Here is a 9,453-nt window from a genome sequence, read left to right on the forward strand (position 1 = left end):
TTTCACTCTTCCCCATCTGCCATACCTACAACGTAAGTATCTCTATTTTTCTTCTTCTTCTTCACGATGCACTGCATTCAAAACACATACCAACTTGTCACATTCAAATGCAGAGCACAGATTCCACGTCATTCCATGTCATGCCTCCTCTATACACACTTCTCACTGACAGATTGAGGAAGCTATGGCGATGGCATATTCAGTGCCATATACTCTACAGTGCTTCACAGTGCAAAGCAGCCATAGAATTTGGCACTGATTGTAAAAAAAGAAAGTTTACAGCCCTCACACCTTCAGGTAAAGTGCGTAGGCAATGCCTGGTGAAATCTCTGGAGCCAAAGGAACAGAGGAATTAGAACGTTCATTGGCTGAAAGAGAAGCATTAGAGCCCTGCAGAACTTACTCTCCCTCCCCATTAATAGGAAAAGCAGAATGCAGAAATGTAGCTTTCTTGGTGCAGACCGTTTACATATTTATTTGAGAGATGACATAGCCCTGGGTCGATTATAGCACCCCCCACTGTGTAATTGTCATGCTGTACTCACAGGCAGTCCGTGTAGACTTTCTGGATCCATCCCTGCAAGAGTGAAAATGCCTAGACTCAGATTTTCAGTCTACCCTTTCAAAGGGAGACACACCGCACATGGCACCATTTCGTAGTTGCTGGCCCAGGTGGGAATCCCAGGAAATCTATAAGCCAGATCTAGAGAAGATGGTCTTCAACTATTATTTCTCCTTCCTTGCATGTAAAAGTGTCTGTCTATCTATCTATCATCACTCAGGACCAGAAGGAAAGACAACAACACCAGTGTTGTTGTTGCTGAAAGTGTTGTGCTCTTTATCATCTCAAGGTACCCAGGGGCCTCATTCCATGGCTGCCACCTGAGAAGTCACCATAGCAACACCAGGGACAAAGAAGCAGGTGTGGCTGTAAAGAGACTGAACTTCAGGAGCTTGCAAAGATGCCTCTGGTTGCATAAAGTTACAGACTCAGGTGGGTTCTGCTGCACTAAAGATTCAGGAGATCAAGGGATATGTGTACAGTTTTGAATCCTACGGTTGCAATCCTTTGGGCCACGCATGTGGGAGTAAGCTCCATTGAACCCTGTACAAACTATTTCCAAATAAATATAAATACAATTGGGTTGCATGGCTGCAATCAAAAGCAAGCTTACTTGGAAGTAAGTCTAATTGAACTCACTCAATTTACATCTCAGTAAATATGCTTAGGTTCACGTTATATGGCAAATAAATTTAGGAAGGACTCTTTGTAAAATAAAATCCAATCCCATGCCTTGCCGCCACCATTATCATCTTCCAAAATTTCGATTGAAAAAAAGGTTTCACAGTTTTAAATTTGGTCACTCATCTCTGGTCAACTCATCATTTCAACGTGAACTGTTAAACACCATGCACCACATCTATGATTAAAAGTTGAAGCATTTGGAAGCAAATCCTACCTGCTCTCAGGTAATTTTGTATTGAGCTGCAGCCTAGGTGTGCTTGTTTGAAAGTCAAGTCCCACTGAATTCAGCGAGGCTTACTTCCAAGTAAATATGCACAAGATTGGACTCCCTCGCTGCAGCGCATGTTTACTGGGACTAAATGTCACAATCCTCCTCTGTTCAAGATCTGTCAGCTAAAATGCCATGCAATCTGGTGGAAGCTTTGCTCTACCTTGTGGGTGAAGCCTGTTCCCCCCCTGTGAAGATACACTGGTGGACTGGGAGAAAACAGAGTAGGGATGTGGCGCTGGACACACAAAGGCTATACACCTTGATGCCCACATTGGTGCACCACTGCATCGTCACCAACCCTGGCGCAAGACATTTCCCTTCCATTAATTTCACCGTGAGGGAGCCCTGCCCACGTTGCCACAATAGAGGTTTGGTTACTGTTATGTACTGAGCTGAATCATAGAACAATAGGATCCAGAATCAGCAGTCTGATTGGTCCGCTGGAGCCACCCAATCCAACTCCAGGTGGAAGTGAATCCGCAACCTGATTGGCCTGCAGGAGCAGCCAATCAGGCGGCTGGCAGAAGTGAATCCGCAACCTGATTGGCCTATAGGAGCAGCCAATCAGGCTGCTGGCAGAAGTCAATCCACAAACTGATTGGCCCACAGGTGTAGCCCTGAAGTAGCCAATCACGCAAAGCCCATTGTGTAAATAATGTATATAAGTAGATGGTTTTGGGAAAAGGGCATTCTTCTTCTCTTCTTCTCCTTGATGACTACGAGCTGAATAAAGAGCATGAAATTCACTCTCGACTCAGAGTATATTTCAGTTATGGTGTTACTCAGCATCCAGTCACATCCAGAGATATGGGGCTATACCTCTGGCATTTTGCTATATACACTTGTAGCTCACAAGGAGGGGAAAACTAAGGACAAGGGCATTTTTAATTACCTCACATGGAGCAGAAGACTCTGTCACCATATGTGCCGTGTTTCACTGCCGCACCCAAACAGGGCGGGTGGAAGGGAAAGAGTATGTACATTCGCAGTCACTGAAGTCTCCCCCTCTCCAGGGGGCTGAGGCGTGAGCACCCACTTGAACCATACCCTCTCCTCCCCCCCCCCCCACAGGCACCTCCTGTGCATGCAGGTTCAAGGATTATGTGCTCCAGCTGCCGACTGAAACTTTCTTTCGGTTTCTCCCCTTGCTCTCAAACAGGTTGCTCTCCCACAGATGCAGAGTCCCCCCTTGCGTCCCTTTCCACACTGGCCAGAGAAGAGGCCCACCTCTTGGCCAGCACCACAACCACATTGGTGGGGGGGGGGAGATGTCTGTCTCTTTCACCTTTTTCCAACCACAGATTCTCTACATCAGTTTGCTATTTCTCTCTCTTTTTAAGAGAGTCCTCGTGAAAATTCATCAGCATTGTTGCGTGAATTTTTTTCTGACGTACGCATTTTTGCAGAGTGGTTACGGCTTCTCCTGCAGCTCCCCTGGACCCTGATTGGATCTTTTGGCTGGGAAGGTCCAGGAAGAGACATGAATTGCTGTGGCTGAGTGGTCAGAGAACAGCTCTGTGGAGCTTGCAGTGTGGCTTTGGGTCCTGGCAGTTTCTTCACTTTGGACCCCAATGTGGCTCGCTCCGCCTGCCCAAAGCATGCAAGAGGTGACTGGGAGCGTGCTGGCCCCTTCTATGCCCAGTGGCGTGAGCCACTGGAGGCTGGAGTGGAGTGGTGATGCAGAGGTGTGCACAGGGAAACGCCCCTACCATCACAACATCCCAGCATCCCTCCGTGCATTATCAGTCAGCTAATTAACAGCAATTTGCATTTAGCTTCAAAATTTGTTGTTATTATTATAATAATAATTTATTATTTATACCTCGCCCCTCTGGCTGAGTTTCCCCAGCCACTCTGGGCGGCTTACAACAGAAAAATGAAATAAAACAATTAAACATTAAAAGCCTCCCTAAACAGGGCTGCCTTCAGATGTCTTCTAAAAATCTGGTGGCTGTTTTTCTCTTTGACATCTGATGGGAGGGCGTTCCACAGGGCAGACGCCACCACCGAGAAGGCCCTCTGCCTGGTTCCCTGCAACTTGGCTTCTCGCAACGAGGGAACCGTCAGAAGGCCCTCGGTGCTGGACCTCAGTGTCCGGGCAGAACGATGGGGGTGGAGACGCTCCTTCAGGTATACTGGAAGTGTTTAGCTTATCACTTATTTTAATTGTTATTGGAATGTTTTAAATAGCCATTTATATTGCAAAAGTATTCCCCTACATCTTGTAATGATTTTAAACAATAGGATAGCCAAAGGTTTCTTCTGCGTTGCAGAACTGTGTAGAAAGGGAAATAAATACTAATACTAATACTAATAATAATAATAATAATAATAATAATAATTTATTATTATTTATACCCCGCCCATCTGGCTGGGTTTCCCCAGCCACTCTGGGCAGTTTCCAACAGAACATTAAAATACAATAATCTATTAAACATTAAAGCTTCCCTAAACAGGGCTGCCTTCAGATGTCTCCTAAAAGTCTGGTGGTTGTTTTTCTCTTTGACATCTGATGGGAGGGCGTTCCACAGGGCGGGTGCCACTACCAAGAAGGCCCTCTGCCTAGTTCCCTGCAGCTTGGCTTCTCGCAATGAGGGCAACGCCAGAAGGCCCTCAGCACTGGACCTCAGTGTCCGGGCAGAACGATGGGGGTGGAGACGCTCCTTCAGGTATACTGAACCGAGGCCATTTAGGGCTTTAAAGGTCAGCCCCAACACTTTGAATTGTGCTCGGAAACGTACCAAGTCCCTCACTTTCTTTCATCCTTGCCCAGCAAACATTTTGTAACAAAATTCCCTCCTTTAGACAACTGTTAAAGGTGTAGCCTAGAGCTAAGTTCTGTCCAGGCATTCGGTGTGCATGGGTACCAAATGTCTGACAGGGTCAATGGGAACCCATAGGGTTAGCCAACTCCCTCAACAACAGGGAACATTCTGTCTGCTGCCGCTGGCCTATGGCTGGCATCCATCCGAAGATGACTGCTTCTGCATTCATAGGATTTCCTTCGCAGAGAGCACTGAATGAGCTGAGCTTCCTGCCCCTGTGTTCACTGGTCTCCCTGCTGTGTAAGCACCTGGTTATCCCTCTGTAAAAGGTAAAGGGACCCCTGACCATTAGGTCCAGTCCTGACCGACTCTGGGGTTGCGCGCTCATCTCGCATTATTGGCCGAGGGAGCCGGCGTATAGCTTCCAGGTCATGTGGCCAGCATGACAAAGCTGCTTCTGGCAAACCAGAGCAGCACATGGAAACGCCGTTTACCTTCCCGCTGTAGCGGTTCCTATTTATCTACTTGCATTTTGACGTGCTTTCGAACTGCTAGGTTGGCAGGAGCTGGGACCAAGCAACGGGAGCTCACCCCGTCACAGGGATTCGAACCGCCGACCTTCTGATCAGCAAGCCCTAGGCTCAGTGGTTTAACCACAGCGCCACCTGGGTCACTAACAGCAACTTGGTCTCCTGCAATTAGCCATCCCCCATTTCCTTGTGGTGCAGGGAGGAAAGACTGCCTGAAGCCTGGGTGTCTTGTGTGGATCATTAATATGCATTAAACACCAAGCAATCAAGGAAGCAGTTGTTGCCATTATCTCTTCCAATTTCTCACCATAAATAATACAAATTAGAATATGGGAAATAACAGCGCCTTTTACACATGCTGTTGTTTCCTTGGGGTTAGAAGCTTTCCAGAGACTGCACAGCTTTCTCCTGACATCAGCCTTTGAAGCATCACAAGGCTTTTTCCTTGGTTCTCCCAGCCTTCAAAATTACCCTTGTTTGCTTAGGTCTTTCAGAACAGTAAATAGGACCCAGGGCTTAGTGTTGCAAGAGACAGAAATCATATTCTGTACATATACAGAACTGCAACAAAGCTTCAAAGAAAAAGCTTTATGCGAGCCTTGTGAGGCAGGCAGATACGAATTTTGACAACATACGTGAATGGATTTTGACAACTAAAAATGTCAATGAATTCATAGAATCATAGAATCGTAGAGTTGTTAGAGACCACAAGGGCCATCCAGTCCAACCCCCTGCCAAGCAGGAAACACCATCAAACCATTCTTGACATATGCCTGTCAAGCCTCTGCTTAAAGACCTCCAAAGAAGGAGACTCCACCACACTCCTTGGTAGCAAATTCCACTGCCGAACAGCTCTTACTGTCAGGAAGTTCTTTCTAATGTTTAGGTGGAATCTTCTTTCTTGAAGTTTGAATCCATTGTTCCATGTCCGCTTCTCTGGAGCAGCAGAAAACAACCTTTCTCCCTCCTCTATATGACATCCTTCTATATGACATCATCTTGGAAGAGGGGTCTAACCAATAGCCACTAGTTATATAGACAGCTTCCAATTTCAGAAGCAACCTGACTTGGGTAGATCAATTCTGTATTCCCATTTATGCCAGGTTTAACACCACTCTCCCAACTGAGTGTTGGCCACAACCTATTCAGGCCAGCATGCGAGGCTGAAAATAACAGGACGCTGGAATAGATTGGCTGTACCCTACAGTAACTAATTAAGGATAAAGACCACAGTTGCGCTCTCTGCACCGATACATGGAGACAGCAGCCACCAATAATGTTCTGTACACACACACCCAGCATGTATTCCGTGTCAACTCATTCAGTGTCCAATAGCTACAGTGGCATAGTCCACTAGAGAAGCTGGAGGCAGGAGTTCAAACACCACCAGGGAGGAAGGTGACCTCCCCTGCCCTTTCCATATCAACAAGCTCCTATGCTCAAACACTGAAGACACCACAGAGCAGCACCCTAACCACTAAGCCAGGCATCCCCAAACTGCGGCCCTCCAGATGTTTTGGCCTACAACTCCCATGATCCCTAGCTAACAGGACCAGTGGTCGGGGAAGATGGGAATTGTAGTCCAAAAACATCTGGAGGGCCGAAGTTTGGGGATGCCTGCACTAAGCCACAGCAGCAGATGACCACCCCCCCAGTCCCAACAAAGACCCCACAAGCTTAGGGGGTATTGAAGGAACCTGGCTCTGGGGAGCAGGGAACATGCATGTGGATGACTCGTGGTTTGTCTCTGAGGCACGACGACATATGGGGTGGGGGGCTCACACCTCAGCCAATCGGCAGGAGCCCTGCAGAAACCAAAAGCCTGGCTCCTTCATGGGTCAACCAGCTCTTTTGGCTGCCCCCTCATTGTAGCCCGATAGGACTCTGCATTCTTCTCTTCCAGCCAATTGTCCCTCCCATGTCCAACTGCCTATCTCTCACACCATGAACCCAAAACAAACCCCTGTGTTGCAATAAGAACCAATCACAACAATACAAAAAAACACAACACGTAGGCTAATAGTTAGTAGAGGATATATCATAGAATAATGATATCATTCAAATTATAGGAATAAGCCAATCAAAACTCATATGTACAATAAAACAATGTGTATGCAGGTAGCTCAGTTTTGTTATCGTTCATCGGTTGTATGCCTTGTATTTTATTTCCAGCTGCTGAAGACCATTACGAAACAGTAGTATCATTCCGGAGACACTATCCTTTTGAGATGTCTTCCGTTGAAACTTTTGAAAGACTATTGTGAGATTGTACTTAGGCATCTGTTTTGAACTCACAACTTGACAGTCCTTGCTACCACTCTGTTATGGTGTAGTGGTTAAGAGCGGTAGACTCGTAATCTGGTGAACCGGGTTTGCTTCCCCGCTCTTCCATATGCAGCTGCTGGGTGACCTTGGGCTAGTCACACTTCTCTGAAGTCTCTCAGGCCCACTCACCTCACAGAGTGTTTGTTGTGGGGGAGGAAGGGAAAGGAGATTGTTAGCCTCTTTGGGTAGTGATAAAGCGGGATATCAAATCCAAACTCTTCTTCTACATATGAATTTTGATTGGCTTATTCAAATAATTTGCATGATATCATTATTCTATTATATATTCTCTACCAACTATTAGCCTACAGGCTGTGTTTGTATTGTTGTGATTATCTCTCACACCATGGCAGTATCCCCCATGGGTACCATGAGAAGTCTGTTCCCTCACAACCTTGGGAACCCGAGTGAATCTCTTCCTGAGGCAGTTGAGGTGGGCAAGGGCCCTGCCTACCACTCCCCATCAATATAGTTAAAACATTGCGTGAAAAGCACCAGGGATGGCGCAGATCCTCAAAGCGCAACACCCACATGTAGGGTTGCCAGCCAGTCCCTCCTGCAGGGCTCCTATGACTAGGAGGGTGTCTAGTCCGACATCAGGATAGCAAATGGAGCGCCACTTATGCCACCAGTTCAATAAAAGGAGACCAGAACATGCTGCATTAATATCCATCATGGGGAATGTAGAAGTTTGCATGAAGCAACACCCACAGCAGAAGATCATACCTGCCAAGTTGCTGTCAAAGAAATAGCAGACCGGAAGTCGCGCTGCAGCCATTTTGGAACTGGGCAAAGCAGCATCAAAAGTCGCTTCTGAGCATGCTCTGCCCAGTTCCAAAATGGCCGCCACGCCAGAATAAACCGAGGAAAAACAAAAAAATTCGTTTTTTCGGCTGGGAACAGCTGGAAAAACGGGGGTTTCCCGGGGAATACGGGAGACTTGGCAGCTATGCTTATGCCACCAGTTCAATAAAAGGAGACCAGAACATGCTGCATTAATATCCATCACGGGGAATGTAGGAGTTTGCATGAAGCAACCCCCACAGCAGAAGACCAGGAGCATCATGGTTGCTGCTTCTTGTAAGGTGGCAGGCCTCTGCTCTTGTCAGCACAGAATGGATCCTGTGCCAACTGGAGAGCGTCAATGGAAAGAAAGGAAAGGCACAGAGGAAGAGCAATGGGCAGCAGTTGGAGCACACAGTCCCTGGACCTGCACACAGGAAACCATTTGGGCAGGAGTGGTGCCATCTGAGTGCAATGCCAGGTGCCTCGGGCTCTCTTACCGTAGGTCCTGCCACTGGGGAAGGAGGAGGCTAGAGTGACTGCGAGTGTACTCACCCCTTCCATTTTTCTTCTGGTAACAAACACTGTGGTGGCAGCTTGCTCCCCTCCGTGCTTTTGGGGTGTGGCTCTGCAAGGAAAAACCGCTCATGAGTTGCAGTGGTTGGCGGGGAGTGCCTGGCCTTGGCCAAGGTCCCAGAGATTACCTGCACATGGGGATGGTCGCAGTGTTAGGAGAGAGGACAGGAGTGTTAGAGCAATGCAAGTTCAGACAAGACATATATATTCACCCAGCAAAAGTGGCAGTGGCTGTGGAGAGACATGAGATTGAGTCTTTTTAAAGAAAACAACAGCAATCAGGAGCAGTGATAGAAAGGCTAGGACTCCATGTGATGCAAGGCAAATGCGAGCAGAGTTTCTTAATCTTTAAACATTTTGCAGAAGAACAAATTTTGGTAGACGCAGGCCAGCAAAGGCAAGGTAAGAGACTCCTGCTTCAAATTTCCTCTTCTGTACTGATATTAACAGCCCCCTCTGATGTTTCAGGCTGCACCTGAGGATCACACCTGTTGCTGCTTTTGATAAGGCTTGAGAGCTTCCACATGGAGGAGGTTCCACACATCTTTAAGCTGCAATCAAATGTCACCCATTTTTGAGGTGAAATGTCTGAGGAATATTGAGGAAAGAAGGATTTCGGTAAGACTAGCAAAAATAGCTCTGGTTGTGGGAGTTCTAGCTGAAGGGGATCCAGTTAGCCAGTTGCTAAGGTTGACTTTTTAATCAGACATATCCTAGTTCATCCATAACTGCATAATTAACCAGATCCCAGATAAGTTGAAGTAAGTCAATGGTCATTCCACTGATTCTACTTACAGAATTTTTATGAGTCACTCTGTAGCCGGATGGTTCTGAAGCCCCATTGATTCTTCCCAAATGTACAGAGCGCTGATTTTGAGGAACGGTGAGGTATTTTTTGCTGTTTTTTGAAGCAGAGATCCGGGTGACTTTTCTATTGTAGGTAGGGTGTGGGGGAGT

General features: G+C 46.9%; 1 long non-coding RNA gene across 1 annotated transcript; it reads left to right on the forward strand.

Moving 5' to 3' along the window:
- LOC132592113 (uncharacterized) lies at positions 1 to 8,987 on the forward strand. The gene is made up of 3 exons (XR_009557544.1): positions 1 to 32; positions 852 to 994; positions 8,965 to 8,987. It is a non-coding gene; the product is annotated as an uncharacterized LOC132592113 (long non-coding RNA).
- Positions 8,988 to 9,453: the final 466 nt, after the last annotated feature.

This window comes from Zootoca vivipara, chromosome 5 (genome assembly GCF_963506605.1).
Source record: "Zootoca vivipara chromosome 5, rZooViv1.1, whole genome shotgun sequence".
Taxonomy (NCBI): Eukaryota; Metazoa; Chordata; class Lepidosauria; order Squamata; family Lacertidae; genus Zootoca; species Zootoca vivipara.